The following is a 25,898-nucleotide window of genomic DNA, read 5'->3' on the forward strand; positions in this document are numbered from 1 at the left end:
TGAAACTTCCAACACAGAGAAACCAACTAATGGACAGAACTCAAATGTGGTTGAAAAGCAATTATTTTTGATTTTAAAATTCAGGATCTGATGCAGTCATGGAATATTCTTGCTCCCTGGCTTTTCTTTCACATGCATTAGTAATGTCATTTATAATGTTTTGGGCCACTGTCAATGTAGAGTATGTGTTTCATGGAATAATGTAGTATTTTTCTAGATCAACCATCCTCAGCGGATGCCCTACGTCCCCCCTGGGGGCCTCAGCACATTTAAGTAAAAGCGAAGTTTTCTTTTTACCTCATGTAACATGTTATTTTTTTTAATGTAGTCTGTAGGAGAGAAGTACAGGAGAAACGAAAACTTGACTGTTTCACAGGAAAGGAGACCCATAAACTTGGAGCAGAGTCCTAAGGGGACCATAGCCAAAAAAAAAAGGGTTAAGAATGGCTATTCTTGACTATCCACATAACTTGGTATGTGATGCCCAAATTATATTTCTGTGGATGAATTTAACTGATTGGAGACCGTGAGTATTGTTTCACAGACTTTATTTCCCATGATATCTTATGGCATCCGACTGCTATTCAACTCTGAAAACCTACTACTACAAGCACGTATATTTATGCAGAGAGACAAACAAGTTGTTACAGAAAATAGGATTACATAATGGAAAATACATCAAAACCTTAATTACAATTTTTGTCTTTTAAAATCTTAAGTTTTGTCTAATTTGAAAAATAACTTGTCAATAACCATTGCTAGTGTCCTTGACTATGGTTAAGGCTACGACTTAGCTTCTAAATAATATCTTGCTAAACAGACGCTGTATTAAAACAGGCTGTCTGCCAATTAGGTTACTAACAGTGTCAATCCTTTCTTCATAAAATTTCTTCCACAGATCCCTCCATGGTAATCCTTTGGATTAACACACCCAGTCTATTTTTGCTTTCATTCAAGTTCTCATATTCACTTACACATAGTGTCTACATTCTATATGTTCAGAGATGATTTGCTGTAAAAATGGGGAATTATAACCCACAGGGTATGGGTGCATTGCTAGATATTCACCTTCATTTCTTAGCCACATAGTTTCAATAATTCCTTCCCAGGGAAGTTGGCTTGTTTTATTAATGACTCCAGCCCAATTAATGAAAAGGTACCCTTTATCTGTAAAGTTATAAATAGGCTCTACCTGATTGCATTTGTTTTTACATTTGCTACTGCCAACCACACTTCCACTTTGGACTACTTGCACAACGCATGCTTTTCCTTCACTGGTGTGATCTAATACTATGCCAAGAGGCTGCTTAGATTTATTTGAACAAGGCTGGTAACATTCCTGGACAGTGGTGAGATGGTATCCCTGCTGAAACCCATTGCTCTATCTCTGGGGTGTCTGAGGGTTTACCAGAATGATTTTGGCATATTAGTCATTCTGCAACATTAGATCAGTTGAATGGAACTAGGCTTAATGGGACCCCACCTTCTGCAAGGACTGGGACAAATCTACATATCCAACAGCTACTGAGGTTCTGTCTTTTCATGTTCAAAAAAACTCTAATAGGGGAATGTATTCTTAGGGATTTCCTTTTTTACTTGGTTTTGGGTCAATTACTGGAACAAGCTATGGAGACCTTTTCCTAATTAGGACATTTTGGTCATCAGTATCATTACCAAGAATCTTACTCCCCGCTTTTTCTTTCAATAAATATCTAAGTTTAATACAGGTGTAGATAAATGATTAATATTTCGATCATAAATTTTAGACTTCTTAATCTATTGATTTCGTTATGATGTAGTTTGCATCTGGTGGCGTGAATCTAGTTGGGTTTCTCCTTCACTTTCACAACTGTCCAAGATGTTAGGTCCTTTCCTCCTAGGAGAAGAGAAAGAAACAAGAGTAATGGCTTTCACATAAATCATGTCACCGAGTTTAAAAGGGTGCATGTTTCCTTCCGTCAACAGTTTATGGTATCACAAACCCTGGAGTGCACTTTCTGGGCGGTTTCATACATAGTGTGGGATAATTTGGGTTAGCCTCATCTGTCTAAATTTGGGCTACCTTTATCAGGTTTAACAGGTGGTTTAGATCCAGTAGGCATGAGTCAGCCTATCAATATCTCTTAAGAGGTTATCCTGTTTGATCTATTCTGCCTATTTCTCAACATATACATTACAATGGGCAGGGTGCCTGGCCTTTCCACTATTCTGGGGGACTGAGGCTAGTATGCCATCTGAATCCCAGAGCTTTAGCCAAGCCTTTGATCAACATTTGGCAAACTGAGACCCCGATCGCAGTTGATCCTCAAAGATATACCAAATCGCAGAATAACCTCTTTCATTAAGACTTTTACAACTGTTCCAGCATCATCCCCTTTTAGTCAGATAAACATCCACCCACTGAGAGAACATATCAACTATAAGCAAAAAATATTTGGATCGTTTGCTGGCAGGCATGTGCAACTACTCAAACGGCAGGTGATTAAGTATTCCTGGATTTCTTCCTTTAGTGTGATGATAAACTACACATGTCTGCACCACCCTGTCTACCATTCCCAACATTCCCGGTTGTTATGCAAGATTTAAATCCGGTTCAGTGGGTTCACAGAGAAGGAAGTCCAGACACAGGCGAACTAACAAAGAATGATCTTTATTGTACAAATGGGAAAATCGTAACGGGGAAGATATAAAACAACAGGATACTAAAACTATATAGGCATTCATATCGGATATAGCTCTCTCCAATATCAGTGGCAGCCTTCTCTCTCTCTCTCGCTTTTTATGACACACATGAAGTGTAACTAGTACACTCTTACAAGACAGGGACTTCAACACATCCTTTTGATTCCCTGCACCAGTGGGGTGCAGCTCAATGCTAAATATTCCCACACAATACTACGGTCCCACTCAAAGTGGAGTGCACACCTTGCCAACAACTCCTCCAGTGATGTCCACAGTTTGTGACCTCACATAGAGCACCCGTCATAGTCAGGACCAAGGAGCAAAGAGACTGGTTAGCTGCACGTGATGCAGTAAATGAGGGAGTCCAGCCCAGGTAATAAGTAAGTGATTTAAAGAGGCCAATGATCAGGTGTACTCTAATGGGTGGGCAGAGCCCAATCTTGATTGGCAGGAGATGTGACTTCTGATGGAGAGGTCACATGACTTTCCACAATTCACATTCCCGTCAGGTTCCAGACAGAGAGACCACACGGCCCTCCACAATCCACACTATACTGGGGCAAACCATCGCTGGGTAATATTATGTAGTATCCTTTCTTTGCTCATGTGAGCCTACAAATGAGCCAGGCGAGCCAGGGCAAAATGCAATATGGGGCAAACAGGATGCCTATGAGGGTGCATCCAGCATGTTGCCAGGTACATGTCTCATGAAGGGTGGCTGTATTCTGGGCTTGCTCTTGTTCAGAAAAAGAGTTGGTCCAGGGACAGTCGGTTAGGTCCAGTGACTGCAAAAGGGGTGATTGATGTAAAATGATCTGTTTAGCATGGTAGTCTGCAAAAGCATTGCCCATGGAAATGGGATAATATCTGGTAGTATGAGCTTCACCTTTAATTACCACAACATGTAAAGGTAGAAGAAGGTGCATTGAGGAGGTTGTGAACTCAATGGAGATGTTTGTTGGAGTGGTATGATGAGATGATATACCCATGATATTTCCATTATTGTCCAAAATCATGGACTACCTGAAATGCATAATGTGAATTTGTGTAGTTATTAGTGGAGGGGTCCAAAGCAAGGATGCAAGCACGTGTCAAGTGAAAAGTTCAGCTGCCGGAGTGAAGATACCCTACCAAAGGGCAAATGCTTCAACAAGTTCAAATTGTGGAAAAAATGGCATAACTGGCTAAAACATTAACTGTAGGACATCATGATGAACCATCAATGTAGTACGCCAGATCTGCATTTATTAAAGGTTGGTCTGACAGGTTGGGTCGAGGGGAGGTAACGACTGTAATATGAGCGGTGCAGTCGTGCTCAACATCTCAGGTCCTCTCATTCATCAGTTCTGGCAGGAATGTGGCACTGTTGATTGCTGGAGAAAGCTGAAAGGTATAATTTGGATGAAACAATAAAACAACTTGATAACCAGTCCAACACAATGCTGTAAAGTGCTGAGTTGCGGTGGAATTGAGCAGTAACTCCACTGCATGCAGTACACAAACAACACAGGGATAGTCCAGTATAATAAGAAAAGTCTTTTCCACGATTGTAGCTGTAGCTGCCACAGTCATAAACAATTTGGCATACCTTTAACCACCAGCCAGAAGGCTAAGGAATAATATGCAACTGTGGCCAATCATTCTTCCCCCCACCTGAGGCAAACCTAACAAGCTCGTTAACATAAAGTGTAAAAGGATTGCAATAATCTGGAAGTCCTAAGGCAGGGGCAGACAATACGGCATATTTTAAAGAACAGAAAACTTCCTGTTGCTCCAGAGTCAACTGAATTTGGTCCGACGCACCCTGCAACACTGACGTATCAAGATAGCGTCCAATTCCCAATAGTTGGATATCCACTGGCTGCAGTACCCTACCCTACTGAGAAATAATAGTGCTTTTTTTAATCAGGACCAGTATGTTAAGTAAAGTTTCACCCACCTAGGACCAGGAAATCGTATGTCATCCTGCAACTCGAAACCCAGATATTGTACTTTAGTTTGACAAAACTGAAGATTTTCTTGTGAACAATGATGTCCTTGTTTGGCTAAACAGTTCAACAAGATAACAGAGTCTTTAATACATGTAACCAGGTTAAGTAAAGCCACCAGAAGGTCATTAGCATATTGAATCTGTGTAGAATTAGCAGAAAGCTGCAGGCTTTCTAAATCATGTCGAATGGCCTTAGCATAAACAGCAGGATGGTCCGTGTAGCCTTGAGGCGTTCTTATCCAAGTATACTATTTGTTACGAGAAGTGAAGGCAAACAAATACTGGCTGTCCAGGTGAAGTGGTAGAGAAAAAGATCTGAGAACAAATCAACTACTGTAAAAACTGTGTCTTCTGCAGGGATAGCAGAAAATATAGCATCAATGTCAGGAACCAATAGAGCAATAGAACATGAAACAATACAGCACAGTACAGGCCCTTCGACCCTCAATGTTGTGCCAACCTATTTATTCCTTCCTTAGAAAAAAGTACTAAACCTTTCCTACCCCATAACTCTCTATTTTTTCTTTCGTCCATGTGCCTGTCTAAGAGTCTCTTAAATGCCTCTAATGTTTCAGCCTCCACCACGATCCCTGAAACAACCCTAGAACATCTCTGATTTCAACTTTTATTCTAACTTTAATTTCTTCCTAGCCTCATAATTCTCTAGTCCTCTCACTGCTTTCCTGCTGCTTGCCTCAGCCCATTTGCATCTTGGCTCAGCATAGGTGTGGGGACTTTTTAAATCTCTCTGTCTGTCTGTCTGTCTGTCTGTCTGTCTCTCTCTCTCTCTCTCTCTCTCTCTCTCTCTCTCTCTCTCTCTCCCTCTCCCTTCTTGTCTTTCAAAAATTAAAAATCTGTCTTTTTAAGTTTTATTTTGGAGCCCTAGTTTTTATTTTTTTCTTCTCAGCATCTTGTGTTAGCATGTCAGGTGACTTGGCTCAGCATGAGTCACCATCCAGATACACTAGGCCACTAGGTGCTATTCCTTCATTTAGGAAACACCAGACACTGTCCCCATTTCAGCTCAGACAGTCCCTACTGAGTTCAATTTCCATTTCCCCTCTTTTTGTTCAGATCCTGTTTTATTAGTGATCCTGCTGACTACACCAATTTTGTCAATTAAATTAACTGATTGGAGACCTCAAATATCATTTGACAGACTTTATTTAACATGATAGATCATAGAAAGTAGGCACCAGTCTCCACTACTATCCAACTCTGAAATTTACTTTGACAAGAATGCATATTTGTACAGAAGGACAAACAAGCTGTAACAGAAAATTGGATTACAGCAGTAGAATAAATCCATTGAAAACTACATCAATACCTTTATTACAAAGTTTGTTTTTTAAAACTTAGTTTTGTTGAATTTAAAGAAGAATGCATCAATAACCACTGTTGGTGTCCTTGACTACGGTTAAAGCTACAACTTAGTTTGTAAATAATATCTCACTGAACAGATGCTGTACTAAAATGGGCCGTCTGCCAATTATGTTAGTGACAGTGTCAATCCTTTCTTCATAAAATTTCTTCCACTGTTTCACATGCAATAAACACTCCCATCATATCTCAGAATATTTCAGATACAAAAGTGTCATTCACATTTTTACTTGCATGGATGTTTCAATGGTTTGATAATTTTATTCGGAATGGCAGCATCTGGTCAAGGCTACTGAACCTCTAATTCAGCAGGCTGGACTGGAGATACATTCAGATTCTATCAAGGGCAACCAGCTGAAATTTCAAAGTTAATCTCAATAATGGTTACCATAAGGCTATGGGACTGCTGTACAAGTGCATCTGGTTAACCAAAATAGAAATGAGAATGAAATATTTACCTGCTCTGGACTGTACATGACTCAAAGGACTAACTGTCCTCTTAATTAGACAAGCAAGTCACTCTGCTCAATGGCAGTTAGGGATGGTAAACAAACATCCGTTCAATTATTTTTTTTTAAATGCAAAGCTGTTATTGCTTGATGAAGACCATATTATCAGGATTAAATTGAGAGGAACCTCAGTTTTCCACTTCCACATTTCAAGATTCAAATTCAATTCAATTCATTGTCATTGTAATAAAACAGTCATATTACATGAAATTCCTTTTGCCTGCTGTAAGGCAGACAGATTTGCCATCCGTAGAAATTGCCTGGTGCCTCTTACAGTCAAAGAGAGTCGTCCCCCCAGAGTCACCGAGGGTCCGTAGATTCTCCTCCAGTGCTTCCGGTTCCCCCGCAGCCACACAAGAGTCCAGTCCAAACCATTGGGAACTGAGCTCCAGATCCGAATCTCCGACACCGTCAGGAACTCTTCAGCACCCTCAGTACCCTTTCGCATTCTGGTTCTGATAGATGGTATCCCTTCAGCCAGTTTCGAGCTAGTCTCCAGCAGTCTGCAGCCCAGTGCAAGTCTCCCAACAGCAGCCTACAGTCTCCGAGGGTTCCTCGCCTCGAGTCGCCAGCAGCCCACTGCATGCATTAGTCCTTCAGCCGCAGAGCCCCCTCACTGGTCCACCACCGTAGACACCACCCTGTGGGTCATCTCCTCTGCTTCTCCTTCTCAGAAGGGGGAATGGTCTCCATGTTTTATGGAGCCCTGTGCCAATCCTCTACTCATCTGGAGACTGCGACCTCTCGTGGCTGCTGTCATTCATTGGCGACGCCATCTTGGGTCCAGACCCCCTGGTTGCGGGATTTTAAATTACCGTCGGTTCCTTTAATGGGATTTTCAAAACCTGTGTGGACCTTACAGCAATTGACTGGGTGGTTGGACTCCTCAGGAGCACTGTATCTCTGTTTCTGCTCCCCACGGGTCTGCATCAGCGGGTCTGCATCAGCGGCAGCGCTGCTGATAGAGTAGCTCCAGTAGTGCCACCACCATAGAGATATTACCTTTCCCCTCCCCTCCCTATTTCTCTGTGTTATGGCTCAGTGGACTGCAATCTTGAAGGTAATCAGTTTAAATTCCATTCTGGAGATCCAGGGTCATGCAACCAGTGCAGTACAGACGGAGTGCTGCACTATCAGAGCTGGAATCTCACAGATTAAATTGAGAGCCTGGCTTCTAAAGAAAAAAAACCCAGGGCAGCATTTCACAGAAAAACTAGAGAGTTATCCCCAGGGATCAGGCAAATATTTATTCCCCAATAGACACAGCAAAAAAGCAGCATCTGGGCAGAAACTCAGCAACAGGAATTCTATCCATTGCTGTACCACGTCAGTGAAAAATACTATGTGAATTCAAAGACCCACACTAACAGGATCCTATCTTCTGTGTAAATATGTTTACAAAAAGGTTTGCATTCAAATTTTGCCTGTCTTGACTCCAAGATGTTACATTAATAGGTTTGCAGCCAGTGAAATTCTTGAAATCACTCTTAAAATGTTGGAAAAGCAAAAGCTAATTTGTCCAGAGCAAGCTCCCACCAGTATAATGCAATGATGACCAGATGGTTAACTGTCATTAACCACATAATTATAAAATAAATTCACTTCTGGCGAGAGCACTAAATGTGTGCCTTCACCTCCCAGTGCCATGGAACCCAGCATTTCAATAAATGCAACCAGTGACTGATATTGGCAAGTGTTTAATGATAGAAAAACAAGACAACTTTAGATACGATAGTAGCATGAAACAGGGCTTCTAGCTAGATAGACATTTGAATAGGCAAGCAAGAGAGAAATATTGATAATGTACAGGCAAATCAAGCATCGTGCTCGGCGTAGACATCTTTGGCTAAAGGGCCCATTCCTGTGCTGTACTGTTCTGTTTAACACTTTCTCCTGCAATATTTGACACTTGTTCATAATGCTTCATTAGATAAAACCAGATATGTACTGTCACCCACTGAATAAGATATAATTATTCCTTAGGAGGAATGATACCGTAAAATTTGTTACTGCTTGGACACAAATTATAAAACCAGTCTTCCAGATGAAAACACCTTATCTGTTTGGTGTCCTGGAATGAATTTGAATATGGTTTATAGGGGAGTATTTGTAGCCAAGTAACAAACGGGATTCTCATTGACATTTAAGACCTTCTCTTATTATTAGTTATTATATTTCTCTGTGTTTGTAATTATACAAGAAGTGCAAGTTATTGCATCAGGCTCAGCAATGAATCATAGCAGATTGGCTAATTTTCAGAGAAGAGATTCTCATCAAATCCCAGTAAACATGAAGCTGATTTGGAAGGAAAAATTCCTCTGTAGTATAAAACCATTGTCGTTTCAATTTTAGCACCTAGTTACATGGCTAATGGAGCTGCATTCTCCATATGGAATAAAGAATGAAAGAAAAAGCTGGAAAAACTCAGCAGATCAGCCAGTATCTGTGAAAAGAGAAACAATCAATGTTTTGGTCTGTGACCCTTTGTTAGGACTGGGAAAGAGATTGCTACAAGTTAATTTTCAGTACGAGAGGTGGGGAACGGATATATAGATGGAATATAGAATATGAGTTTTAATGGAATAGTTTTGTTATCTTAACCTTCATTGAGAGATCTGCCAATTGATTCACATACTGTTGACAGGTATATCTCAGTGGATCCCACTCTCACCTTTGAATGAATTCATTGTAGATTCTATTCCCCCACTAGAAAGTTTAGCATGAAATGTGGGTTGACACTGCAGGGCCGCCTTGAGGAAAGTCTTACAAAGTGACATTAAAACGAATGCTAAGCACCTTCTCAGGTGTGCCCAATTTAGTCATTCCAATGTTATTTTTCTGACGTGGCCCTTGTACAACTGTGACATGCATTCAACCTCACAATTCCCTTTGGCAAATGGTGAATTTAATTTAGATCATCTTATAGTTAATTTTTCAAGCCTTTCATTAAAATTTGATCATTGCACAACTGATTAATAACTGGTTTCAAGAATTGAAGGAAGTTGAAGTGAATAGAACACCGTTCGCTTTTATAATCTGTCTTTAAAAGAACCAAACAGACTCCAACACACAAATTATCCCTTTTAAATCCTTTTTCCTAATTTGGTTGATAAAAGTTTCATGGGCGTCCATCGTGGAATCCAAGACACACAAACAGTGCAGCAGCTTCAGAAAGTGAAACATAGATATTGAGTAATATTTCACATTTATAGTGAACCACACAAGAGGAGACTTATCAGTAGGAAGTAATCTGAACCAGGGTAACATGAAACCCATTGTATCCCTGCTTGATTTTACTTCCTACTTTTATAACATTGGATTAGGTGACTGATTCAATCCATACAATTGCTCATTAACATTTCCCCAATCACAGATGAGCTATGTACTTAAATTATTTTGTATCAGGTAGCCCTGAGTTTAGAAGAACTAATTGGTATTTCTGTAGGCTTTTTCATGGCTTTAGGGGATTCCAATGAGCTTTACAGACAATAAACCGCACGGATGGCAGTCTCTTCAATCTGAGGCACCTGCAAGCTCACACCAAGACACAAGAGAAACTTGTCCGTGAACTACTCTTTGCAGACGATGCCGCTTTAGTTGCCCATTCAGAGCCAGCTCTTCAGCGCTTGACGTCCTGCTTTGCGGAAACTGCCAAAATGTTTGGCCTGGAAGTCAGCCTGAAGAAAACTGAGGTCCTCCATCAGCCAGCTCCCCACCATGACTACCAGCCCCCCCACATCTCCATCGGGCACACAAAACTCAAAACGGTCAACCAGTTTACCTATCTCGGCTGCACCATTTCATCAGATGCAAGGATCGACAATGAGATAGACAACAGACTCGCCAAGGCAAATAGCGCCTTTGGAAGACTACACAAAAGAGTCTGGAAAAACAACCAACTGAAAAACCTCACAAAGATAAGCGTATACAGAGCCCTTGTCATACCCACACTCCTGTTCGGCTCCGAATCATGGGTCCTCTACCGGCATCACCTACGGCTCCTAGAATGCTTCCACCAGCATTGTCTCCGCTCCATCCTCAACATCCATTGGAGCGCTTTCATCCCTAACGTCGAAGTACTCGAGATGGCAGAGGTCGACAGCATCGAGTCCACGCTGCTGAAGATCCAGCTGCGCTGGATGGGTCACGTCTCCAGAATGGAGGACCATCGCCTTCCCAAGATCGTGTTATATGGCGAGCTCTCCACTGGCCACCGTGACAGAGGTGCACCAAAGAAAAGGTACAAGGACTGCCTAAAGAAATCTCTTGGTGTCTGCCACATTGACCACCGCCAGTGGGCTGATATCGCCTCAAACCGTGCATCTTGGCGCCTCACAGTTTGGCGGGCAGCAACCTCCTTTGAAGAAGACCGCAGAGCCCACCTCACTGACAAAAGGCAAAGGAGGAAAAACCCAACACCCAACCCCAACCAACCAATTTTCCCCTGCAAGCGCTGCAACCGTGTCTGCCTGTCCCGCATCGGACTTGTCAGCCACAAACGAGCCTGCAGCTGACGTGGACTTTTACCCCCTCCATAAATCTTCGTCCGCGAAGCCAAGCCAAAGAATCCCTTTGAATTAAGATCACTGTTATAATTCATGGAATCTGCTTTGCAGAACCACAATGAGAGAAATGGCTTGCCTTTCTGATAAAGAGTCACTGATCTGAAATGTTGATTCTGTTTATGGGTATTGCCAGCCTTGAATTCCTAATTTTTACTTTTGTTTTGGTATTGTGATAAGTTGTGATAGTAATGTTGGTTAAGTGCTTACACAGATAGAAGACTCTCATAAACTTGTCAGGTGTACCGTGGAGAGCATTCTGGCTGGTTGCTTCACTGCCTGGTATGGAGGTGCCAACTCCATATAAGCTCCAGAGGGTTGTTAACTCACAGGCACCAGACTTCACTCAATCGAGGACATCTACGAGGCGGTGTCTTAAAAATGCAGCCTCTATCCTCAAAGACTCCCACCACGCAGGCCGTGCCCTCTTCACTCTGCTACCATCGGGGAAAAAGTACAGGTGCCTAAAGATGAGCACTCAGTGGCACAAGGTCAGCTTCTTCACCGCTGCCATCAGATTCCTGAATAATCAATGATCCAAAGACACTGCCTGACTTTTCGTGCAGTATTATTGTTATTTTTTAAATTTTTATAGTAATGTTGTAAGATGGTTATAATATGTATGATTGCTCTACGATGCTGTCACAAAACACTGAATTTCATGACTTGTTCATGACAATAAATTCTGATTCTGATTATACATGACCTTTTCCCCTTATCTATTGTTGGTTCCAAGATTGTACAGTGGGGAGGGCTTGGGTAGATTCCACTCTCCCTTTGCAGAGACAAATGGCTTCTTCTTGTGATTGTGAGTAGCTGAAGGGACTCAGTGGGTCAGGCAGCATCCTTAGAGAGAGAGATGATCAGTTAATATTTTGAGTCAGGATAGTCGGTCTCCGTGGATGCTGCCTTACCCCGCGGAGTCCCTCCAGCTCCTCATTATTTGCTTCTTCCTGTTTAAGATGAGAAGCAATAGATTTTCGATGGACCTAGGGGGTGACTTTTTCATTCAGAGTGTAGTCTGTATCTGGAACAAGCTGCTAGATTAAACTGTAGAAGTGGGCACAATTTGAATTCAAAAGACATTTGGACAGATATATGGGTACGAAGGGCATAGAAGGGTAGGGACCAAACAGAGGAAAATGGGACAAGCCCAGAATGTCAACTTGGTTGGCATGGATGATTTAAATTTAAATTTAACAGGCCATTTCGACCCACAAGTCTGTGCCACTCGATTTACACCCAATTAATCTACACCTCTGATACGTTTCGAATGGTGGAAGGAAACAGGAGCCCCTGGAGAAAACCCACACAGACACAGGGAGAACATACAACCTCCTTACAGATAGCATGGGATTTGAACCCCGGTCATGATCACTGGCGCTGTAAAAGTGTGACGCTAACTGCCATGCCAACTGTGGTTGAGTTGGACTGCAGAGTCTGTTCTGTGCCATGTGACTCTATGGCCTCACCTTGCGAAGAATTTCAGTTGCAAACCTTTTCAATGACTGAGTTGTCCAATACTGATCTTCAGAATAGTTGTTTGAGGCCAATGAGGTGCTAATATTGCTAAATGTTTTCTGCTTGCCCCTTGATGACACTCTCAGTTAGCTACTACTTTGCTGTCAAGAGCTTTTAGATTTTGATTTTATTACTGATCAAAAATTTTTACCTACCATAAGTAACCAATTTACAACCCCTGACAAATGTGAACACCCCTATATTGATGCCTGGGAATCCCTGACTTATGAAAATTCAAAGTGAAGAAGATTTCAGGACAGAATTGAGAAATGCAAATCTAGATATTGGAAGAAGGCGGTAGCCCTATCTAAACTTTAAAAGGAGCACATCACTTCAGAAAACAAGCAGCCACCTCCTGCTTCATCTTTGGAGCAATCTGCAGTTCCCACTTTAGCCTCATCAGTCTCCTCAGAGCCCACACAACCAAAGTGGAAGCAAGTCATCCTTGATCCTGAGGGACTGCCTCTAAAGAGGGAGCACAGGACTGGTTCTTTTTAGAATCTTCCTGTATCATTGCATATCAAGATAAATGTGGATGTTCACAGTAAGACGACACTTCAGAACCAACGTCACCCAAACCTCCATGGCCAATCTCCAGAATGCAGATTGTGATTCTATTTGCGTGCACTTAGAGCCGGAACTCTGAGACATCACTGATTCATTCGCAGTAACATGGGAGGAAATGGGCCAGTCTGCCAGGGCTCCAAAAGACTGGCGATAAAGGTTCACAGTGGACCACTTTCCCTAATTTTGGAAGACACCACAGAGTGCTGAATTTGCATCAGTGATGACAATCACCATTGCCTTCAATGCACCAGCACACCCTTCATATCAACTAAGGAACCAGGCGTTTGAAAACCAAAACTGCAACCTGTAGTTCTTTGGTTACTTAATAGTCAGTGGGCTGAAGAACTTGTTTCCATGGTATCTCTCTATGAATCTATGAAAAGGCATCTCAAGGCAGTGGAAAAATACATTGCCTCTGCAAAATCTTCCAAATTCACTGGAGGGTTAATGAAACCAACATCTGTGTTCTTTGCCACATCAACATCCTCAGCATTTATGCACTCTTAGAACATTCTTAGTTTGTTCTGTTGGGCAAGGCACCTCACCCATATTTCTGGCACCAGACTCCTGAAGCAGGTACTATTCCAAGCTCTGATGCAGGAATAGAGTACCAGCCAGACCAAGGGAAAGATTCAAGGCTGTGCTGAAAGCCTCCTTGCAAAAATGCACCATCCCCACTGACCCCTGGGAACATCTGGCCCATATCTGCTCAAAGTGGAGAAGGAGCATTCGGGAGGGTACTGTGAACCTTAGAGAGTTCATGCCCCAGGAGCACCAAAGCTCCATGTAAGAGGAGCAGGAGCAGTCCACCATTACAAGTATGCACTCATTTGCCCTAACTGTCACCTCCATTAGAACAAGTAGAAATAAAATCAAGTCATCTTCGATCACAAGGGACAAAAAGAAAAGGAAGACATCTTCTCTAGAGCAAAACAGTTGCCATTTGGCACACTGTGACTCCTTCTTATTCCATTGTGATCCAATGACTAATTTCATCTGAAACTGTAATGAGTAGCGAATAGCCACATATAAATTATTTGCATAAAATCAATCACAATTACTTACTGCAAAGTGCTCACAAAACTTAATTGACAAGGGAATTATCCAATCATCTGGCTTTCCTTTCAAGCGGACCTGAAATAGGTGTCATAAAGATTGTTCTCCAGTTATAGAAATACTCTGTCAAGTGATACCTAGATAGTGAGAAGTTCAGGTCACCACATCTCTGGGATGATCAATTGGCGCCAGATAATTTAAAACTAATTTTTTGGATTTGGCCTTCCCTGACAAGACCAATGTTCATTGACAAACCTGTTCACTCTTAAGAAGGTAGAGATGAGCCTTGACCACTACAGTCCTCCTGCTGAGGGTGCTACTGCAGAGCTATTGGTGGGTGTTCCAGGATTTAGACAGCGATAATGTGGGAACAGTGATATATTTCCAAGAAAGGAGAGCAACCAAGGTAGTTGCAATCCCTTGTTTCTACTGACCCATACTCCTGCTGATGTTTAAGGTCGTGGGTTGCTGATGGAGTATCCTGGTGAGTAACTCTTGAGCACTAATCTGACACTAATCCCATTTTATTCCTTCCATCTTCCTTTCATCTCCTTCCAGGATGTTAAGTAGCCCTTGAACCTATCAATCCATATCATTGGGATGAAGGAGGAAATTATGTTAGTCACAAGGAGAACATGTGGTCACAAGGAGAACATGAAAACTTCACACAGACAATTCCAGAGATTGGAATTGAACTCACTGGGTGAGAGTGAAGACTATCTTGTGGAAGGTCAGCCCGCAGAAGTATTCTGTAGCAGGAAGATTTAATTGGAAGGTAAAACCTGGCTGAAAGTTCTGGTGCCACCTACCCTATCAGATGTATTTCTTTTGTTTTGCGCTTATTTCTGATCTTAACTGAGCTGTTTTTGTGCATTCACAAATAAACTCTGCAATTGTAGTTGAAAGGTTTTCATATGGCATTGGGAGGTGGCCAACACAATGCTACGGATAGTGGAACCATTGTCTCTCAGCTCCAGAACCTTGGGTTTGATCCCATCCTTGGGTGCTGTCTGTGTGGAATTTGCATGTTTTCCCTGTGAATGTGTGGGTTTCCACTGGCTGTTCCAGGGTCATTCCACAGACCAGCAGATTGGTAGGTTAATAGATCACTGCAAATTAGCCTAGGTGGGTAGATGGGAGCTAGAATCTGGGAATGTGGAGGAATAAAATTATGTTAGTATTGGATTAGTACTTGATGCTTAGTATAGATGTTGTGGGCTGAAGGCCCTGTGTCTGAACCTATGTTAAACATTCACATAAACATTTATATCAATGAATGCTGAGGATGATTTTTCTCATGCAGGAATGGATTGAGATTGCTTATAGTAACTTGGATATGTGTGAATAAATTTTACATTTATAAAGCCAATTATCAACAACTGAGTTGGAAAGAGGGAAAGATCAATTTCCACCTCAGTCACTGAATGAAGAACAATCTTAATAATATAAAGGGTGTTTTATGTTATATGAAGCAAAGAATTTGTGAAGAACCAGAAATAACTTGCAACGTATTAAACCACGCATTAGCCTGACAAGAAAGATGCATTATTCACCTGCTCAGGATGTCCAACAGCACATTACAATCAATGAAGTACTTCCTAAATGTGGTCATAGTTATAAAATTGGAACCATTGCAGTCAATTTACCTGTTTCAAGATTCCATAAACAGCAATCTTACAATGATCAGCTAGTCTGTTGCTCCCCAATAATGCTGTTTGGAGGATAAATATTGGAAAGGAAACAAAAGAGAAATGCATTCGTCTTCTTTGAAATAGGGTCAAGAAGATTGATGGACCAAATAGGAACTCCCCTAAAAGATGATAACTCCAGTAATGCTGCATTTGCTAACAGAGAACCTCATCCAATTGATAAAATCTCTGGTAATGGTACAATTTTTTGGTTTTGCAGGAAAATCTGGGCTTTTTCTTCTGGAACAGGATTTAAATTTTTTGACTCTAATGCAAGAGTGTGGTCAGGAAGCAGAATGTCTCAGGATACCTTGAATGTTTACCAGGGTCAAGGTAGGATTTCAACGTAAGTGATCATTGTAAAAGAAAATTTGTTTTAGAGTTTTGTGGGATTAGGTTGTGATCCCACAGCAAGGTGGATCCCAGTAACCAGCAATATTGCACATCAGTGAGAGGTGTGCCCAGTTCTTGTTAACCATCCTTAGTTAACCAAGTACAAGGGTCAGCATTGTAATGGTTGAATTGACCCAAATATATGATTCTTGAATTTCAATCTCTAGTAATGAGTAATAAACAAAATAATTCAAACAAAATGATTAGCACATAGTGCCAGTGACCCGAGGTCAAATTTGGCTTTACCTGTAAGAGGTTTGTATGTTCTCCACTTGTTCACATATGTTTTTCCCGGGTGCTCCAGTTTCCTCCCACTCTCTGAAAGCATACAGGGTTTGTTGATTAATATGTGTATTTATGTCAAGTATGAGAGGCCATGGCTTTAGGATGAAAGAGGAAAGGTTTAGGGGGAACTTCTTCACTCAGAGAGTGGTGGGAGTGTGGAATGAGCTGCCATCTGACATAGTAAATGCAGACTTGATCTTAAGTTTTAAGAATAAATTGGATAGATACATGGATGGGAGAGGTCTGGAGGGTTATGAAATGGGAGCAGGTCATTGGGACTAGTAGAATAATGGTCAGCACTGACTAGAAGGGCTGAATGGCATATTTTCTGTGCTGTAGCATTCTATGGTTCTATTTGGCTGGCATGTGTTCATGGGCCAGAAAGGCTGTGTCTCTAAATTAAAATTATATTAAAAGAAATTAGAAGAATAAAATATATTTTAATCCCCCTACAATTTTTCTTCCACATTTTCTCTTCAAGACTAACGTAATTTCCTGGAGACTTTGGAATAAGATTGGAGGAATGACATACTTGATAGAACCATTCTAAATTCCAAATCCATCCCAAATGTGAATATTCAGACCCATCTGGGTTTACATGTAGTAAACATGTGAGCGTGCAAAATACAGGCATGTGAGGTGACAAGGCACATCGGATTGCAAAAGGGAGAAATCAGGCTTGGCTTGCAGTGAGCAAACAATGAGAAGCTGGCGGCTCAAGCAGCATCCATAGAGAGAAATAATCAATGGTTCGGGTGAGGACCATTTGCCAAGACTAAAGTGGGAAGGGGAGTTTGCAAATATAAAGGACAAGGGAGGAGCTGAAGTGTGAGCAGTAGGCGATCGGATATTGGAACCATCATTTCTCTTTATGGATGCTGCCTGACCCTCATCTACTCAATGTATGCTCATAGATTCCAGCATCTGCAGATCTTGTGTTTTTTTTGGCTTGCGTTGAACTTGGGTAAGTGTTGGTGACAGAGGTATCACCTCTGCAGATTTGGTTCATGGAGGAATAGAAGATATTCAAATTCATCCAGACAATTTTTAACCCCATTGTTTGAGCAGAAAAGTGGCACTGTGATTTGGAAAAATGCAACGAATGCTCACATACCCCATTTTAGGCGTACGCAGTCTTCTTCCACCATTTTTTAAGCAGGTTCTATAAACTCAAACTAGTCTTGGAGAGAGATATTTTACTCCACAAATGTTTTACATTTTCTAACCCCCATGATTGACTGTTAGTAGCTTCAGACTCCACACAGTCTGACATTGAACCAACTCCAGTTTCCATGTCACACACATCAGGCCCAGACTGTAACCCTCTTTTATAATAGGAGTACAAAGACCATCACATCATGTTGCTGCTCTGCTCTATAACTCATCGATGTCACGCTGGGTGCTGGCAGTAGCCTGTTGTGCTATTTGTCTTTAGCGCAGTTGTGACACTATAGCACAGTTCCATAATTTGGCAGCTATTTACCGTGACATTTCCTTTCAGCGCAGCCATAACACTCACTAGAACCATTATTTGGTACAATTTACCATATAAATTGCTTTGTCGCGCATCAAAGTTAGCAGCTAGCTACACTAGACAGCTCAACGAGAGAAATATGTCTACCAGCTTTAGTCAGTCTCTCTTTGGTAGGCAGTGGATTGAGCTGATAGGAATCAATTAACCAGCAGCGATTTTTAATACATTTCTTTCTAAGAGCAATGTATATGTGCTGTTTCAAAAAAAAAATGCTGTTCAACAAAATGTGTTTATAAACATAAATGTTTCATATCAATATATATTTCCATGCTGAAATTTTTTTGCGTTTGGATATTTTTCTACAATTGTGCAAGTGGACTTTTTGCCGTGGCTCTGTGCATGGGGATATTCCCTGATTTTTTTTTAAAGTGTGAATATTTTCCTGCAGGCTCATATATTGCAGTGTTTCAAAGCTGAATGTGTGGATGTTTTCCTGAGATGTATTTTGTGGGAGGGGTGGGGGGTATCTTCCAAGAGATTTATTGAATGTATGAAGATTCTTCTGCTTTGTGGCTTCAATACTTTGCTGCAGTAATTTTGTGTGATGATGTATTCCCACTGATGTACATACCAACGTTATCCTGGATTTTTTTTTTTTGCATATGGTCATTTTACGATAGATTCTTTCTGTGTGTGAAGAACTTGCTACAGATGTTCTTGGGGTTGAATATTTTTCCAACAAATGTGTATGTTCATTTAGGTATATATTTTTCAACAGATGTGCGTAAATTAATATTTTCCTATGGATATGCAAGGAGAGTTCCCAACGGATGTTTTGTGTGTGAATAATTTCCTACAGGTATTCCTTTGTTTGTGGAAATTTTGCTTCAGATGGATTTGATGTGAATATTTTACAACATTTATTTTTGGGTGTGGATATTTTCTAGTAGTTAATTTGCATCTGTTGTTCTGCAAATGTTTATGAAATCAGTTAAAAAAATGAAGCCAATTTAGCACAACAGAGATTCACAAAGCCACTGCTTCTATTTTTCTTGTCAAATTTCACTGTGATGTACTTGACTCTTTTATTCACATCATGCCAGCATAAATCCACTTTACCAAAACTGCATGAACACTTGCAGTGCAATAACACAGTTGATTTATCCTTATCCTCCAACTATATCAGCAAAACTGAGGATCAAATTAAGCTGCATATTATCAAATCTCACGAAAGGGTACTCTTTTGTACTTCCTGTTTGAGGTTTCATTATTTTCTTTTCACGGACATGATTAAAATAATCAATGAATGGACAGACATAGAGCAGACTTGAAAGTGTTCCAAACAGAGACTTTATAATTTGTGAAGATGTTTAAACATCCACCAATTTCAGATAACAACCTGCCCTTGTGGTGTATCATTCCTAAACTGCCAAAGGCCCTATGTGCTAAGTAAAACCACTGCCCCTATTTTTGGAAGGCGTTCTACTCATAAATTAACATTTCATTACCTCTTCATGCTCACTGGCTGAGCTAACACAGTTCAATTTTTTTCAGCTGTTCCTTCTTGTATAGGGGGAATCGACAACTTGGTGAATAGATTCCAGATCACGTATCATCTCTTGGGAGCAAAGTTTCCCTGATAAATCTCATACATGCCCCACACACCCCTCACACTAGTTGAACGGAGTGAGTAGAAATGGGGTAGAAAGAGCCCACAAACACGTGATTTTTTTTTCCAGGGAAACTTCCTGTACTTGGAACTCTCAATTCAAGATAGCATCTCTTGACTCTGGTGGCTGGTGTCCACGTTTCCACCCATTGATTCATAAACCATATCCTTTCCTTCTAGCTGCTCTTATCTCTTTGGTGTATGGAGAGGTCATATCCCACTGAATGAATGTTCTCCAATACGTAGATCTCGATGGCATGGCACCTGACCATCAGATGGCAAGTTGGCTAATACCACTGGAAACCAATGTCAGGAAAACTCTCCTGTCCTTGATTGGTTCCCTGAGCTCTTGGAGACTAATGCAAGCCATAGAGCATAAGAAACTGCGACTCAACACGACGCACCAGCAATCAAAGTCACACATTCGGTCATCTTTCAAGAAGATCAGTGCTGGAGCAAGCACTCAAAGCCCATCAAAGTCAACGTCAAAAGGAGGATGTTGGGACATATTGGAATGTAGCTGATGCCAAGATATCTGCACCAAACAGAAAAAAAAGGTTAGTTTTTAGATTTTAACTAACTCAAAAATTCACTGGTACACGTTAAAACTGTGGCATTTATAACTGCACTTTGAACAAGTGTGCATTGTGCATGGGATTTATACAATAATTAATGCTGGATGACACTCCATATGATATGCCTTATGGAATATTACTACCTTCATCCCTCTATCATTGTTTGGCTGTGCCCACATTGCTCAAGCCCAAATTGAAATTTCCTTTCTAAACCACTCCATTGTTCTTTCTTCTTTGAAGACTTACCTAGAAACTTTCTTCTTTGACCAAGCCCTTGGCTTGGGACTGATAGCTCCCATATGGTGTTGTTTCATATTTTGTTTAATAATGCTCTGAGAAGTCCCTTTTGATTCTTTCAGTACAGGTACATGATTCTTTATCTGGAACCTTTGGGGGACAATGTGTTCCAAATTTCTGATTTTTCTGGATTTCAGAAAGCACACCCGAATTGTACTGCCGTATCCACCCCCAACCCCTTCCAGTCGCCTGGCTGTCTCCCCCGACTGCTGGTCCCTTGGCTGCCCGGCCACCTCCCCCGGCCGCCCACCCCGCTGCACCCCCAACCACCCGGCCGCCTCCCCCGACCGCCGGTCCCACTTGCCAGATTTTGGAGGTTTCCGGATTTTAGATAAGATCGTGTACTTGTACAATAAGTAGTTTTTGAAATAGAAAATCCTTTGGTTGGAAGACTACATGCTACATGGTCACACATGATAAAATTTGATCATAATGTTCCAACACACTGTAGTGTAAGGTGATAGTATATGCTTTAAATCTCCATTAGTTTCACTTTATATTTCTTACTGAAGTATGAAAAATGTGAATATATGATAAAAAGCCTAAGTTTAAGAACTAGGGCAGTATAAACTGAAAAACTGTTTGAAGAATGGGGTATCAAATGTTAAACAAATCTCTTTCAGGTAAGGTGCAACAAAGAAAAACATTTTTGGACCTTTCTATTATGATATATATATGATTTATTAGCTACATGAATATATCAAGCAATCCCATCTGTTATGTTACATTAGATTAATCACTTTACTGTGCTTTGCTACAGTGTATGTTAGTTTACACTGTTGTATAATGTGGTAAATGTGATCATTATGCCATTCATTTTGCACCCACATCTTTGAGACTGCTAGATTATGCCAGTGGTCCTTGCACCTTTGTAAAAACTCAGCTTTGAAATGCTTTGCAGCACATTCTTACACAATCCTACACACCAATCACGCTTACATAAGATTTTTGCTTCTCACTTGCTTTAATTTGCACCCATTCATGTCAATCTACATCCCAACTCCATCTCCCTCCTCAAATGGCTTCCCATCTCATCTCAATTCAATTTTAATGCAATCTCCCCCATTTCTCACTCCCAACAAAGGAATCCCAGACTAGTTGATTACTTCCATTACAACTCACATCCATCTACTCCCACACCCCACAACTCCTGGAAGGTAGCCCAAAGACTCACAAGCACCAAACTCAAACAAATTGTTTTAAAACAGCTCAAAACGTTAAAACAAAACCTCAGGAAAACTATTTTTGATTTATGGAATAATTGCCAAGCATGGTTTGCTATTCAATTTCTGGAAAGATTACTTAATAGTTTTGTAAGAAAAATAGAGGGTTATGGGCCATGAGGTAGGGAAGGATTAGATTAGTGTGGAGTGGGTTTATATCGGTCGCCACAACATCATGGGCCAAAGGGGCTGTACTGTGCTATACTGTTCTCTGTTCTATATTAATACTTACCCAGATCTGCAGGCTCATGCATGGGTTGACAATCTCAAGAATGGAAGGATTTGGAATTCTGTATGAATGATCTAAGTTTAAAAGAACAGAAATAATCAAAAAATCAAAAGGACACAAGAATAGTAGCCTTTATGTTATTGAGGAAAGCAATTTATTAGGGCTAATTATGGTATAAATGATCCCTTATAAATAACATTGTATTGAATAATTTTGAACAACATAGTCCTGTGTTTCATAATAAATCTTTGAATGAGACTTTTAGATAGTCACATGAACATGCATGGAATGGAGGGATATTGATCATGTGCAGGCAGGAGAGAGTTAGCTTCATTCGGGCACCATGTGTGATGTAGACATGGTGGGCCTAAGGGCTTGTTCTTGTGCTGTACTGTTCTATGCATGGTTATGGACCACAATGGCTATTTCACTGAACTAACATCCAAAGGATTTGATCTAATTTTCAAATTCCATTGAAGCAGTTGGGAAAATTAAAATGTAAATATTACAAATTTCTGGAGTAAGAAAGCCAATACCAAACAACATTGGCTATTAAACTATGGAATGTTTTGAAATTGTTTTTAATGGAAGGAAATCAGTCACTCCACCTCTTCAGGCTTGTGACTTCAGACTCACACAAAATTGGTCAATTCTGAATTGCCCTCTAAAATGGCCTGATCCTTGACTGCTCATTGTCTTTCTTTCTTGACTTTCTTGTTTTGAAAAATAATGCCAGCATTTGTCAACTCTTTGCTTGCCTTTATAGCTAAGTTGCTCAGCATCCATAGCCCTCTGAAGGAGATTTCTAAAGATTCACAACATTTAAGTTGGAAAATAAATCCTCCTTATCTCTGGTTTAAGTAACCCATCCTTTATGCCAAGACAAGCATTCTGCAAAAAGTAAGGCATCAGTTCTGTCTCAAATAGGAGACTCTGCTGGTGTTAAAGGTTTACAGAAGCCAGGACATATGGACTTGCTCTGATCTAGAACAAAATCAGTGATGAAAGACCTCCATCTGTCTTGTTACTACAATCTCAGATTATGAAGGCCCTTTTACAGAGAACAAAAAGGTGAATGTAAAGACAGAGTTTCTCTAACTTTACATCACTGCACTTACCTCCATAAAAGGTCTGAATGTGGACTGACTGCTCCAACTCACTCCAGCTTCCATCTGCCAAGGGGGGCACCCTTAGAGATGGAGAGAAGTCGCTCCACCTCCTCCATAAAAGGAACCCTGCTGAAAGTGGCTGCAAAGGGGAGGGCTGACGATGTTGTGATGACGCCGTCAGCCTGCAACCCAGGTGCACGAATTAAAAAAAAAAAATATGGTTAATAGAGGCTATTACATTGCTCAGATCTGCCTGAGTCCTACAACTGCTTACACAGCTCTCCACTAGCTCTCTTACCTGCTCTACAGTTGCCATTGTCGAGTATAGGTCATTTTCCCTTCTCGGCGGATACATTTGATGTCATGGTGGCAGGCAGCGTTTCTCGCCCAGCCTCCTTCAGCTCAACAAACCAGCTCCCAACTCAGCTGCGCATAAAGGGACCGTGGGATCCGCCCTTATAAGTCGTCAGCATAAAAATTAAAATTGCCTTTTTCTTTAACCTGAGATGCCTGTGATGAAGGTGTTTCACCATAAAAAGCCCTTGAGTGATCTCCACTTCCCAAAATGGAGTGCAGCATTTAAGGATGCAACATTTAAGGTTTTAAGTTTAAGTGCAGCATTTAAGGATGCAACATTATAGAAGGCAAATCCAGATGCAGGAATTCCATTAAAATTCTTTGTTGTAGCAGCCAGTTCTTTCCCCTTACATTATTTTGAGTACCATATATTTTGGTGGATAAGACAACATTTGAAGCACTCAAAAAACACCCCAAAAAAAGAGGTCGACCTATAGGCCAGATACAAAAACAGAGACCTTAAAATTCTCCTCAAAATACCACTTGATGGATTCCATAAACCACCCAGACCCCACCCTACAACAAATTTTTAAGATGCCAGCGCCAGAGCTGTTCCAGCAGCATGGGGGATTTTTGGTAAGGAAGACAGTCATTGCTCTTGCACTCCCACATTGAGCCATCAGCACGAAATGGAGCGGCACATCGCAGCAGCGGCATGTCATGGCAAACCTCCCCACCCCCCCGATTGCAGCAGCAACCACTCCCCCTGTTCACCCCCCCCCCCCCCCATTTTTGTGGCAGTGTCACTTCAGCCAGGGGTTTCCCTGTGATGTCACCACAGTAACCTGATCGGCCATTTCCCCTTTCAATTTGCCGGAGCAGGATGTCCGGGTAAGTTTTATTGGGTCCCCTCTCCACCTCTGATGTAGATCTGGGACCCAGTTGGTGTTTGTCTGGATTGACCTAGTTGGATCCTTTCAAATAGCCTGGGTTATCAACTGAGCAAATTTCCCAGTTAACCCCATTTTACATGGCAATTTGAAAGGGCCTACTGTCATCATATGGGTCCCAGTCTTAATCTAGTGAATCTACTTCGGTTTCATCATCAGTGTCCCACAATAAATCACCCTCCGTACCATCCATTGCATTAGAGATGCCGTACTTTAAAAAAGATTTTATTACAGTCCCTACTTGCACTTTATCCCATGCTTTGATCACAGAATCACACGGCACATCAAGTGATGCAGCACACACACTGCCCCACCTCCTGTAAAGGATTTTTCAGCACTCATCATCCAACTATTCTCCACTCTTTTACCATCTTCTCAATTATGTCAAATGTCCTCGCTCGGCCACTTCAATGACTTTTAACATAAAACTTGCTTCATACTTTGTTTTGCTGGTGGCTCCATTATAACAACTTGATAACATTTTTTAAACTGGTTAAGACAGAAGCTAGCAACAGACTGAACTGTGAATCGCTTTTGTGATGGAGTTTCATCCACCTACCAGCCATACCCACCAGCACAGTTAACCCAACACCAACTCAGTCAGCACAAGTATGGTACTGTTTGAGGGTCATATTATACCACCAACATGAGCTAAAACCATGAAATTCAGACTGAAATTGGGGTCTTGTCTTATCTGAAGGTCGCCTTATCCACCAAAATATATGGTAGTTGAACTTTATTTGTTGCTCTTAGTATGAAGAAGCATTTCATGATAAGATTAGCCTTTTCCAGCATTGCACCTCCTTCTTCATTTTTGTCAACATTTTGGGTGTTTGGCCCAACACCTCCCTATGTCTTGGTGGAAGGTTTAGTTGATAATTGCTCCTGTGACATCCCTTGGGGAGTTTTATGATGTTAGCTGTTTAAATGCAAACTATTGTGCAATTTCATTTGAAGTATTGTCCAGACCAACTTTTCTGACCCATCTTATGAATCTTGCACAGTCTCAAGCAGGAATGGTAAAAGGTTCTCGCATCTTTTCTTCCATCTTCTGCCTCAGGGACTTTTGAATAGCCACCTTCAGCAGTTGCAAATCTATCAAAGTGTGCTGGTGACTGGAGCCACCCTGGAGGAATGGAAATAAAATTACGTGCAGAAAATGTGAAATAACATAAAAAATGCTGCAATGGAAAATGCTGGAAACAATTATCAGTTCAGGCAGTGCCAATGGAGAAAGAAAAAGAATGAAAGTTTAAGGACAAAGAGGCTTTTGTTCAAAATTTTAAAATTAGACGTACAGCCTGGTAACAGGCCCTTCCGGCCCATGAAACCGTGCCGCCCAATTGCATCCAATTAACCTACAAGCCCTAGTACGTTTTGAAGGGAGAAAACTGGAGGACCTGGAGGAAGCCCACACAGACACTGGAAGAACGTACAAACAC

The 25,898-nt window shown here is 41.2% G+C and overlaps 1 long non-coding RNA gene across 1 annotated transcript; it reads right to left on the reverse strand.

Annotated features, from left to right (window-relative positions):
• Positions 1–545: 545 nt before the first annotated feature.
• Positions 546–24,197, reverse strand: LOC138755214 (uncharacterized). The gene is made up of 5 exons (XR_011352123.1): positions 23,219–24,197; positions 22,104–22,174; positions 20,181–20,311; positions 16,595–16,666; positions 546–1,876 (listed from the first exon to the last, which is right to left on the reverse strand). It is a non-coding gene; the product is annotated as an uncharacterized lncRNA (long non-coding RNA).
• Positions 24,198–25,898: the final 1,701 nt, after the last annotated feature.

The sequence above is a fragment of the Narcine bancroftii genome, chromosome 2 (genome assembly GCF_036971445.1).
Source record: "Narcine bancroftii isolate sNarBan1 chromosome 2, sNarBan1.hap1, whole genome shotgun sequence".
Taxonomy (NCBI): Eukaryota; Metazoa; Chordata; class Chondrichthyes; order Torpediniformes; family Narcinidae; genus Narcine; species Narcine bancroftii.